This window comes from Ovis canadensis, chromosome 4, assembly GCF_042477335.2.
Source record: "Ovis canadensis isolate MfBH-ARS-UI-01 breed Bighorn chromosome 4, ARS-UI_OviCan_v2, whole genome shotgun sequence".
In the NCBI taxonomy this organism is placed as follows: domain Eukaryota; kingdom Metazoa; phylum Chordata; class Mammalia; order Artiodactyla; family Bovidae; genus Ovis; species Ovis canadensis.
Genome location: NC_091248.1, coordinates 40191874 through 40205545, shown reverse-complemented (window position 1 = coordinate 40205545; position 13672 = coordinate 40191874).

The window sequence follows — 13672 nt, the reverse complement described above, 5'->3', positions numbered from 1 at the left end:
TGGGTGAACTCCAGGAGTTGGTGATGGATAGGGAGGCCTGGAGTGCTGCAGTCCATGGGGTCACAAAGAGTCGGACATGACTAAGCGACTGAATTGAACTGAACTGACTGAACACAAACAGATGGAATCTAGAAAGATGGTACCGATAAACCTATTTGTAGGGCAGCAATGGAGATGCAGACATAGAGAACAGGCTTGTGGACACAGCGAGGGAAGCAGAGGGAAGGACAAATTGAAAGAGTACCACTGAAACAGATACATTACCATAGGTAAGACAGACAGGGGGAATTTGCTGTATGCTGCAGGGGACTCAAACTGGGTGCTCTGTGACAACCTAGAGGGGTGGGATGGGGTGGGAGAGAGGCTTAACGTGGGACAGGACATGTGTATACTTATGGCTGATTCATGTTGATGTTTGCAGAAACCAATACAATATTGCAAAGCAATTATCCTCCAATTAAAAATAAAATTTTAAAAATTGTTATTTCTGGCTCCTCTTGAAAAAACATCTGAAGACTCGCCAACACTAAGCCTGCATTCATCCCAGAGCTGCTCAGTGAGCCCTCTCTAGTGAGGCCTATTCCACTGGCCTCACCAGGCAGCACGGCCTCACCTTCACTTGGCTTCAGCCCATCTGGCCTTACAAGCATCTGAATTGGCAGAATGAAGCTCTGACATATCTAATGAGCTGTATGTCACACTAGATCATGTTACAAGTTCTGCCTCTGTGGACTCCATCTCTCAGTGAACGTAAGTCATTTCTTCATCAACAAGTATATGCTGAATGAATACACCCCCTTGCCTTTCATTTACCGATGGAAACATTCAATGGTGCTTCCTCTATGATCCACAAGATGAAGCAATTACTATAAACTCATAAAGAAAAACAGAAAACGCAAAACCTCGTCTGAGCTCTCACAGCAATCACAGTACAAACCACATTAGTTATTCAGCTCTTTATCACCAAATATCTCATGTGTTTCCCCCCCTTTCATGTATATTTATCTTGTCTCCCCAATAAAACTGCAGCTCATCAAAGGTCAGGATGTTTGTCTTTTATGTCTTTATAATCCCCCATGGTGATTCAAACACTGTCATAACGCAACCAATGCATACTTGTTTATTTAAAACATAGTATGGAGCAGAGGCAAGCTTCAACAGTCATTCTGTTGTAATACGTGAGACCACTGCCTCTACCCTCTCTCCCTTTATAGGAATTATCCCAGGCTGAATCACACACAGCAATGCCAGCTAATTTTTCTAGATTGCTTTCCACTGGCTGCTTTCCTTCAAATCATAAGGAAGGTTCCTTTGAAGCAGGTCCTGCTAGAGACTTGATAGTGATCAGGCTGTGATCACAACGAGTATGCCGCCCTGGAGCCCAGCACTGCTTACTGGCACTTACACGTTCACAGCAGGCTGTGCCAAACCACATACACTCCAGTCCAAGAGCTTCCTCGCCAACACAGCGCTGGCTGGCAGGCTGCTCACACAAGGAGATGAATCAAGAGCCCTAAGGGCAAATTACAAACTCCTTTCTTCTTGACATGGCTACAGACCAGCATGAGTCCAAATTGATTTCACAAACATAGATAATTATCTAAAGCGAATGCATCCAGACTCTTCTCATTGTAAAAGGAGCCATTAATAGATCAAGTAGACTGAGTGGAAATGGAAATTTGACTGTGGGTTCAGTGGGTTTAGTCAATACTCATCCTGGTACCATAAATATAACATGGTGAGGTGGGCAACTGTGTACCAGAAATCTGGCTTCTTTTGCCTGATACTTTAATTACTTCTGTCATATCTTGTGGCATAAAGCAAGGGAGAACTACGTGATGAATTGTTTACATCATCAAAAACTTCATAAGACTTAAATAGAACCCAAATCCTCCTACAAGAAAACAGAATGGTCAGCTTTAGAAAAGACAAATACTTACTGTAAAACAGCTACAACTGCATTCATATGTAATGTCGAACAAGATGATTTTAAAATCAAAATGTTATCATTTTACCACAAGTGAAAACAAGGAAAAAGATTATACTTGATATTTGCCCTTACTGCCTAGACCTATTGTACTGAGTTTCTAATGGGATGTTAGCAATGCTGTTTTAATGAGGTTTGATCATATCAGATTATCATATGAAGCAATAATCCGTTCAATAAGTCAGGAATTAATAGACTAAAGGAGGAAATGTCTAGGTGGACCTGGCTCCCATCACTCCTTTCCCCTACACGACCCATCAGTGAAAATTCTTTTCTGGCTCTATAAGGTGACTTATGGGGCTTCCTCGGTGGCTCAGCAAAAAAGAATCCTGCAAATACAGGAAATACGGGTTTGATCCCTGGGTCAAGGAAGATCCCCTGGAGAAAAAAATGGCAATCCACTCCAGTATTCTTGCCTGGGAAATCCCATCGACAGAGGAGCCTGTCAGGCTACAGTCCATGGGGTTACAAAAGAGTCGGGCAAGATTTAGCAACTGGACTATAACAGCAAAGTGGCTTATGGATAGAAAAGAAACAAGAAGAAAGGACCAGATTTCACATGCAGTCTCATCCACCAAGTTATAAGGACTGCCAGGCTCCTCTGTCCATGGGATTTGCCAGGCAAGAATACTGAAGGCCATTCCCTTCTCCAGGGGAACTTCCTCAACCCAGGGATCAAACCCAGGTCTCCTGCATTGCAAGCGGATTCTTTACTGCACCACCAGGGAAGCCCTATAGTAGTAATTCTTTACTTTCCTACAAACCTTCTTGATCCAGGCCCAATTCTCCCTTCTTCCAAGACCCTCCTTTCTCTTGTTATCCCTTCTAAATTTTACTCATCTACTCACCTTATTCTTGCTCCTTGTTTAATCTATTTTATTATTTCCATGGCACTTACATTCTGAAGTAACTGATGTATTTTTTACTTGTCTGCCCACCCTAATTCCATCTCTGAACGCAGCTCCTTTTTTTTTTGGCTACCCCATCCAAAAGTAGGGATGGTATGGGAAATGCAGACAGGGAGGGATAAGGGTAAGTTTGAAGGAAGGGTACCAATATGTCTTTCACAAGTTTTTTCTATTTGGTAACGAAAAAGCAGAAGATAGATACTTTGTTTTTGTAGACCACAGAAAACTACTCATGACCTCAGCTAAAAGAGGAAATTCTTCAAACTCCCTTGAAACAGCTGCCAAGCAGAAGTCATTGCTTGTTTCTTCCAGGAATGCCTGCGCAGTACGTTGACTCAGCTGGGAAAGGAGCACTTTTACTCTTCCCACTTTCCTCCTTTGTTCCACAGAAAAGACAGATACAATGGCTAGAACTCATGTACTAAGTGTTAAGGACAGAAACCAGAAACACAGGATACCTGAGCCACTGATGACGTCACAGGACCACCAAACTGTATAGCCCTAGACTGCTACCTCTGAAATGTTTTTGAGAGGGAGAGATAGTATTTTTCTTTCACCACTATTTGTTTTTTCTATCCTATTCAGCCAAATTTATCTTATCAATACTATCTTCTAAAAAGGTTAAAACTAAATAATTATCATAAAGTCCAAACTGCCATGTTAAAATGACCCTCCATACACATGGGTTCTGCATCCACGGATTCAAGCAACTGCAAATCAGACATATTTAGAAAAAACATTCCATAAAGTTCTATGAGGCAAAATTTTAATTTGTCAGGCACTAGCACCTGCTCACGCAGACAGTAAAGAATCTGCCTGTGATGTGGAAGACTCAGGTCCAATTTCTGGGTTGAGAAGATCCCTTGGAGAAGGGAATAGCTACCCACTCCTCTATTCTTGGTGAAGGCGATGGCACCCCACTCCAGTACTCTTGCCTGGAAAACTCCATGGACGGAGGAGCCTGGTAGGCTGCAGTCCATGGGGGTCGCTAAGAGTCGGACACGACTGAGCGACTTCACTTTCACTTTTCACTTTCATGCATTGGACAAGGAAATGGCAACCCACTCCAGTGTTCTTGCCTGGAGAATCCCAGGGATGGGGGAGCTCTTTGGACTGCTGTCTATGGGGTCGCACAGGGTTGGACACAACTAAAGCGACTTAGCAGCAGCAGCCACTATTCTTACCTGGAAAATCCCATGGACAGAGAAGCCTGAAGGTGTACCATCCATTGGGTCACAAAGAGTCAGAACTAACACTTTCCCTTAAATGCTTAGGCTTCCCTGGTGTCTCAGTGGTAAAGAATCTGCTAGCAATGCAGGAGTCTCAAGAGCTGCAAGTTTGATCCCTGGGTTGGGAAGATCTCCTGGAGGAAGGCATGGCAACCCACTCCAGTATTCTTGCCTGGAGAATCCCACTGACAGAAGAGCCTGGCGTGCTATAGTCCACAGGGTCACAAAGAGTTGGACACAACTGAAGCAACTTAACATACACACAACAACTATTTACATATCATTTACATTTCATTAGGTATTGTAACTAATCTAGAGGGGATTTAAAACGTACATGAGGATGTGAAAATATCATTTTATGTAAGGTACTTGAGCATTCTCAGATTTTGGTAAGCAAACCAGGGTGGGGAGGGTGGTGGTTGTTCCTGAAACCAATCCCTCACAGATGTCAAGGAACAACTATATTTTTCCCACAAAGTTTTCAACATGCATACCTCATCTGTCCTTTTAATCTTTAAAATATACCTCTTAAATTAGCTAAGCCTACCTATTTAACAGGGGCTTCCTTGGAAGCTTAACAGTAAAGAATCTGTCTGCAATGCATGAGATGCGGGTTTGATCCCTGGGTTGGGAAGAGCCCCTGGAGAAGGAAAAAGCAACCCATTTCGGTATTCTTGCCTGGAAAATCCCATGGACAGAGGAGCCTGATGGGCTATAGTCCACGGAGTCACAAAGAGTTGGACATGTCTTAGTGACTAAATAGCAAACAACCCATTTAACAGATGAAAAAAATGAGACTAAGGAGGTTAAGCCCCTTAGCCAAGGTTCCCAGCTTGAGAATTCGAGCCTAAATCATCTGAATTTTTGCCCAGAACTGCTTCCAATAGAGTATGCTGCCAACTGCTCAAATAATGTGTCAAAGGTTCAAGAATTACTACACATGCTACTTAATGAGAATAGATAAAGCTTTACATACATAAAAGGGAGATGACACCAAAGTTGCTATTGGCATCAAATGATTTTTTTAAAATATTTTTATAAATTCTAAAGTCTCATCCACAACAAAAATACATACAAAATAAGTATTACAGCCACAGAATAAGTTCTTTATATTTTATTTATTGAGCAAGAGATAAACTTATACAACACAACAATATAGCCTAATTAAGTCAGATGGCATATGTGAAAATAGTCAGGGTTCTAGGCGGATTCTGCTAGTACTTGGTACTACAGCTGCAGAGGGGAACATTATTACCAGCTATGGAGGTATGTGAAGACTTACTGAAAAACCAGGCTGTCATCCAATTGATTAAACATATTTAGGAAAATTATATTGCATAATATTTGATGCATCAGTGTGAAGCACTGAACACCAAACCAACCTGCTTTAATACTATAAAATTCATTTGCTGAAGAAGGGTTTTTTCATCTAAAAGAAAGAAATTTGCCATAAATAAGTTATTGCTTTATATAAAGTAAATATCACCTTATGTTATATTAACATATTCAATATTGCATGAATCATTAAACTTAAAACACTGAGTTAAGATTACTTGTTAAACCTGTGTAGAGATAGTTTTTGAAGATGAACTTATGTCCCCACTCTTTGGTGACCTCAATGAAAAGAAATTCTACTTTGCTAACTCCTGAGAGATTTTTGAACATCTAGGCCACCCACTTACTTTATCTCCTGCCTGTGAATTTTCAGACAGGGTCATAATCTTGGCAGGAGGTAAGATAAATGGCAGGCAGAGATGAACAAGTCCATATCACATCAACGTCAATTCTTTGCATCAAAGACAACTTTTTTCCTTCAAAAATAAGTACAAATCCCTCTCCACAACCTTTAAAGTGTCTTTAAGACTCTACCCCTCTTGGAAACACTAACCTAGTGAAGAAAAGGAACATTTATTTGTAGGGTCTATCTAGTCTGATCAGTACTGAGACTAAATATCAGATGATTTCTTGGACATAGTTCTTCCAGCATATTTTCAGGGTAAGGCACACAAGCCTAAGTTCAAATGAACTGGATGTGCGCTGGGAAGATGAATTCCTGACCGTTCTAAGACTTGGCTACTCCTACCTATAGTCCCTGAGCTTGACATCTGTACTTCCTATAATAATAACACATTGAACATTTCTGGGCTGTCTGGATTCTGTCCTATATTGATGTCCTAATGAAGCCTTTTTCACACGGCTTTGGTATTTTGTTTCATTTGGGCTTTCAGGGAGCCATACAGTAGTACATAACCAAAAAAACTAACTTCTTCTTGCCTATAATATATATTTGAGTAACCTAGACTAGGCTGCAGTCCATGGGATCTCAAAGAGTCTGACACGACTGAGCGACTTTACTTTCACTTTTCACTTTCATGCATTGGAGAAGGAAATGGCAACCCACTCCAGTATTCTTGCCTGGAGAATCCCAGGGACAGAGGAGCCTGGTGGGCTGCCGTCTATGGGGTCACACAGAGTCGGACACGACTGAAGCGACTTAGCAGCAGCAGCAGCAGCAGCAGCAGCAGCAGCAGCAATTTCAGTAATATATACTCAATGCATTTCAAGATACAAGATTTGCTCTTATGTTTTCAAAGAACTGCCAAAGACTCTCAGCTAAGCATCACTGATCTTCATCTCACTCCCACATACTGCTGACTCACTCTTTAGATGTAATATTTTTCCATCACCTTCTCAAAGGTGGTTGATGTTTAAAATAGCAATCATGGATTACATATATAGTTAAATTTGCTTCCTTGTAGAAAAGAAAACTAACTAAATTTTTGGTAGAGAAACATTTATCAGTAGCATCTTCATCCTTAAGTTACATTTTTTTTACACAAGTAGTCTTGCAGAAACTACTGTCAGTTAAGCCATTCAGGCAGCAAGTAAGAGAAAATCCAATTTGAAATCGCACCTGTGATAATGCAGTTTTTTATCTCAGGAAATCAGAAGTGAGTGGGCTCACAATTTGGTGTATTCAGCAAATAAATCCTATCATCAAGGAAACAAATGCTTTATGTCAGTTTACTCTTCCGCCTTCATCTGTTGGCCTTCCTTCTGAGCACAACATCTACATACAAAACCAGTCCAAAGTCTGAAAGGAAAATGTCTTCTCCTTGGATGCTGAGGGGGAGGGGCAAGAAAAATCTTCTCTCGATATCTAAGCAAACTACTCCTCATCACCTCATATGTACATAGAACTATCATATTTTACCAGAAGGAAACAAGACTAATGCTTTATTGCTTCCCAGGAGTCCAGCCTTGCTTGAAGCTCAGGGCCATCTAATACCTGAAGTGGTCAGGAGGTACGAGTGGGAAAGAACCTGCCAATACAGGAGAAGTAAGAAATGCAGGTTTCATCCCTGGGTTGGGAAGAACCCCTGGAGGAGAGCATGGCAACCCACTCCGGTATTCTTGCCTGGAGAATCCCCATGAACCTAGGAGCCTGGCAGGCTACAGTTCATAGGATCACAAAGAGTTGGACACAACTGAGAAACTTAGCATGCTGCTGCTAAGTCGCTTCAGTCATGTCATACAGTCAGTTATTTTTAAAAAGTCATGAATGATTATATGGCTGGGAACTGTCTCCAGACACTGCTGTTTCACATGTAAAATGACTTACCCTAACGATTTACCACTCTGAAGCCCCGCTTTTTATTTTTAATTGATCTTTTATCTTTTTCCCATAAACATGTTGGGACTTAGCCAGAAATGCCCATGTGCAAAATGACTGTGTCTATGACAAAAATTTAAATATAAGACTCAAGAAACTCATTAGATTTATTTTTGGTAATGTGTAGAATTTCTTATGATCAAAGGTAAACTAAGCATATTAAAATTTTTTAAGAATTTGAGCAAAAGTTGATTCCAACTGGACAGCCCCAAACCAGAAGTGGTTAGAAGTGCGCCACTGATGAGAGCTTGGTGAGAAACTTTTAAAGAAAAGAGTTGGAAGCAAAGCAAGGAAATTGTTTGATTGGCTATAACTTAAGCAGTTGCCTTATTTGTAAAAGCCTAATTGGCTGTTTGTGAGTGGCTGTCATTAGACTTTAACCCTTGGGCATTTACAGGCTTAGGTTTTGGTTTGCTTAAATATACTACCAAAGCATTAAAGCCACCTCAATTGAATGTTCCTGCTTCCCTGGTGGCTCAGACAGTAAAGAATTTGCCTACAATGCAGGAGACTCGGTTCAATCTCTGGTTCAGGAAGATCCCCTGGAGAAGAGAATGGCAATACACTAGAGTATTCTTGCCCAGGAAATCTCATGGACAGAGGAGCCTGGTAGGCTTCAGTCCATGGGGTCACAAAGAGTCAGACATGACTAAGAGACTTTCACTTGTTTAATTTAGTACTGAATGTTAGGTTATTTGGTAAAGAACACAATTAAGAATTTAGGTATGATTCCTTAATTCAGATGGGTGAAATATTTCTCTTTCCAAAGGCTTTGAGCCTTAAAATGGCCACTACACTGTTCTGAAATACAACAGACTGGTTCTAAATAGGAAAAGGAGTACGTCAAGGCTGTATATTGTCACCCTGCTTATTTAACTTCTATGCAGGGTACATCATGAGAAACGCTGGACTGGAAGAAACACAAGCTGGAGTCAAGATTGCCGGGAGAAATATCAATAACCTCAGATATGTAGATGACACCACCATTATGGCAGAAAGTGAAGAGGAGCTAAAAAGCCTCTTGGTGAAAGTAAAAGAGGAGAGTGAAAAAGTTGGCTTAAAGCTCAACATTCAGAAAACGAAGATCATGGCATCTGGTCCCATCACTTCATGGGAAATAGATGGGGAAACAGTAGAAACAGTGTCAGACTTTATTTTTTGGGGCTCCAAAATCACTGCAGATGGTGACTGCAGCCATGAAATTAAAAGACGCTTACTCCTTGGAAGAAAAGTGATGAGCAACCTAGTTAGTATATTCAAAAGCAGAGACATTACTTTGCCGACTAAGGTCCAGCTAGTCAAGGCTACGGTTTTTCCTGTGGTCATATATGGATGTGAGAGTTGGACTGTGAAGAAGGCTGAGCGCCAAAGAATTGATGCGTTTGAACTGTGGTGTTGGAGAAGACTCTTGAGAGTCCCTTAGACTGCAAGGAGATCCAACCAGTCCATTCTGAAGGAGATCAGCTCTGGGATTTCTTTGGAAGGAATGATGCTGAAGCTGAAACTCCAGTACTTTAGCCACCTCACGCGAAGACTTGACTCATTGGAAAAGACTCTGATGCTGGGAGGGATTGGGGGCAGGAGGAGAAGGGGATGACTGAGGATGAGATGGCTGGATGGCATCACAGACTCGATGGACGTGAGTCTGAGTGAACTCCGGGAGATGGTGATGGACAGGGAGGCCTGGCGTGCTGCGATTCATGGGGTCACAAAGAGTCGGACACGGCTGATCAACTGAACTGGACTGAACTGAATGAACTATGTTCTGAAGTAGTAGTGCTGCCATTAGCCTCAGATACAAGTGATTCAATTAGAAAAACTGACACATTGTCACACAATCTAGGGAGAGCCTATGAAATGTGTTCTCAGTGCTGTTAGCAACTCCTTCCTAAAGACATAATGACAGGTCACATGCAGAAATTTCATGCACAGAAATGGTCTGATTTCCACCCTTAAACAGGGTTTTGAAAACTGCCCAGTTTTCACTGGGAAAAGAAAGGATAAAACCTACTCCACAAATGAGGTCAAATAGAATTGTTCTACTCTTGATAGATAGGTATGTGGTTGTATATGGGTGTGTATAACAGAAATAAACGTGTATACATTTAAATGCACACACATGCGCATACTGTAAATGTGTATATTCATATGTACATGCATGCATATACTGTGTATACATTTACAAGTACACACATGCACATATTGTATATATACACACAGATGTATAAATATATACATATAGAAAGATACATACATGTATAAAGATATACATACACACACACACCCCCATACTCTAGTCACAAATACACACACTCCTTAAAACCTATAAAATGAAAATTATAGTGTCTATTTAGTTATTTTGTACACTTATAAAAATTATACCTTTATATTTGATTATGATGGTACAGATGGTGATTATCTTTGTGAGGATGTTGCAAAAACAAAGCATGAATAATATTCATTATGTTAACCACATTTTAAAAATATCCCTTGATTTGATTCTTTGAGTAGAATGCTTAGTGTTCTTTGCTGTATCTGATTTGGCCTTCAGGGGAGTTGCTCCACTGTTACCTTCTTTTAAATTTATTACTTGAATCCTATGATCCAGGGAGGAAAACTTTAAGTTGGCTGAAGCATGCTGATTTGCCCTAGAGCCAAACTAGATACAAAAAGGTCTTAGAGGCCTTAAAAAAAGGACAGAAGTTCTGTTTGTTTGGTTTAGAATTTTAAAGCACTTATTTTTACTTTGTTTGCTATGTGTAATTTCTCCTAGCATCACTAATTAAACATGGTATTCAGTAAATCTTAATCTTTAGGAATTACCAGAGAAAAGAATAAATGGGACTGGGTTAAAAAAAGCCATCCCATGCAACTTAGAGGGGTAGAATGGGATGGGAAGTGAGAGGAGGTTCAAGAGGGAGGGGACATACGTATATCTACGGCTGATTTGTATTATTATATGTCAGAAATCAATACAACAATGTAAAGAAATTATCCTACAATTAAAACTAAATTAAAATTTTAAAAAGAAAAAAGATAATAAAAAAAGCCATCTCTTGAAATTTTGAAGTATGCTTCCAAAGTTTTGGTTTAAGTTTAAATTCTGTACTAAATTTTAGAGGAGGGAGGAAGTAAGGTTACAGGCTAGTGAAAAATATTTGAATTTTAGGGGCATCAGGGAAAAAAATAAGCAAACCAGTTGCTGCTTGTGTAATGAATCCCTTAAAAAACAGATGTGTTTAAACTTAAGAGAAAAAACCTATGGTTGCTGGGGGAGGTGGGGAGAGGATCAGTTAGGGAATTTAGGAAGGTGTACACACTGCTACATTTAAGTTGTATAACCAACAAGGACCTACTGTATATAGCACATGGAACTCTGCTCAATGTTATGTGCCAGTCTGGATGGGACAGGAGTTTGGGGAAGAATGGATACATGTATGTGTATTACGACCGAGTCCCTTCACTGTTCACCTGAAACTATCACAACATTGTTAGTCCATTTCTATCCCATTACAAAATAAAAAGTTTAAAGTTTGAAAATTTAAAAATAGGTGTGTTTGTAAGGTTTGTAAGTTTTTCAGAAACTAGATTTTATTTCTCCCTAAAAATTTCCTGTAAAGTACTATAAATTTCCAGTTTAGCCTAAAGAACTATAGAAACAGTACCACTGTAAAAGCCGATCACTTATTTGTTCAGTTCTTGGTATAGGAAAATTCCCCCTGAGCTTTAATACTTGACGGCAATTCTTCCGGCAAGGTGGACTGATAATTTGGTTTTTTTCTAGCAGCAGATGAATGAACAGGATTGCTCCACTTTTCAGAGACAGATACTCCTTGGATGGTGACAGACAGTACCATACCTGTTCCTAACATGAATGGGAACTATAGGAGCTGCAGCTACAAGAAACAACACAAGAGAGCTATACAGTGTGATCGCCAAGTTGCAGTGGAGTCACTCCTTTGTTAGGGGTTCATTACAGTATAATGAGCCATTGATTAAGTCATTCAAAATTCCCTGAATATCAACCACAGAGGAAACACAGTGCTGGGCTCTGGAGACTCAATTGCAACCAAAAGCTGCTGCTGCTGCTAAGTCACTTCAGTTGTGTCTGACTCTGTGTGACCCCATAGACGGCAGCCCACCAGGCTCCCCCGTCCCTGGGATTCTCCAGGCAAGAATACAGGAGTGGGTTGCTATTTCCTTCTCCAATGCATGAAAGTGAAAAGTGAAAGTGAAGTCGCTCAGCTGTGTCCGACTCCTAGTGACCCCATGGACTGCAGCCTAGCAGGCTCCTCCATCCATGGGATTTTCCAGGCAATAGTACCGGAGTGGGGTGCCACTGCCTTCTCCGCAACCAAAAGCAGACGTGGTCTTTTCTGTGTAGACACTCAAACAAAATAATTTCGGATGTAGGGCTGGGCAAACAATTTAATAATCACACATAAAAATAAAACTTCAGCTGGGATACATGTTGGGAGAGATCATACATGGTCCTTTGATAATACATGGTCCTTTGAATAACAGAATATGAGACTTTTTAGTAAGCTACAGATTTCCCTGATAAATGATTTCTTTTAAAGGGTGTATTAGAGGTAATCAGTCCAAGAGTAGAAAGGACTAAACCAGTAGAAAAGCTTAGTGTGTATAGCACTACTCAGTGCTCTGTAACGACCTATATGGAAAAAAAGTCTAAGAAAAGAGCAGATACATGTATATGTGTAACTGATTCACTTTGCTGTACACTTGAAACTAACATGACATTGTAAATCACTATACTCCAATAAAATTAATTTTTTAAAAAGATTTATTTTGGTCTTTAGCCTGAGAGCATTTGTGTATGTGTGTGTGTTTCTGTGTAAAAGTCAATCTGAGTGTAGAGCAGCGAAAGGAACAGAAGGGGACAAACGTTTGAAAGCTACTGTGTCATCACTGACTCGATAAACGTGAGTCTGAGTGAACTCCGGGAGATGGTGATGGACAGGGAGGCCTGGCGTGCTGCGATTCATGGGGTCGCAAAGAGTCAGACACGACTGAGCGACTGAACTGAACTGATTTAACCGAGACGTGCAATGTTGTTTTGTTGAGGGAAGTAGTTCTTAAATTTTAATATGCATCAGTATCACCTGAAGGGTTTAATAAAACACAGATTCCTGGGCCCTATACCCAGAGATGTCAACTCAGTGAGAGGAATGGAGCACAAAAACGTGCATTTCTAACTAAATGCCAGTTGATGCTAAAACCCACAGTCTGAGGATCAAACTTTGAAAACCACTATAAATCTTTATGTCCACAACTGTTCTAGGGTGAGAAAGGTGGACAGAGTATTTCTATACTCTCAGTGCATAAACATGTCTCATGAGTGAAATGAAAAATTTCCTTAGCTAATTAACTTGTATTTGATATTCTGAATAACAGTGAAGTCTAATACAACCTAACATCATATAATTTCTGACTTGACAGTGATCCTATGAAAAGTTTTTTATAGTAAGATTAAACTCATTAACTTTGCCTTCTCATTATAGTCAATATTTCAACATAGGAAAATATTTTATATGAACTGATTTGGAAATTTACCAAATGAGCCATAAAATACATTTTTTAAAAATTTGACTATGACCCATGTAATCTATGCTTTACTATACTGCTAAGACTATTTTTGGCGAGATACATATGTTATTTTTTTTATTTCTAATCTGCTAGAGACCAATATGTGGTTCAGAAGCTGTACCACCTGGACCCAACACACAAGTCTGGCAATATCTAAACTGGCCCAGATTCTGTTCAAGGGAACAAATCCACTGATCATGTAGTTGGATGCTATTGTGATATCAACTTTCTACAAAAGTTTCTAAATGCACATTTTTAATTTCTGTAA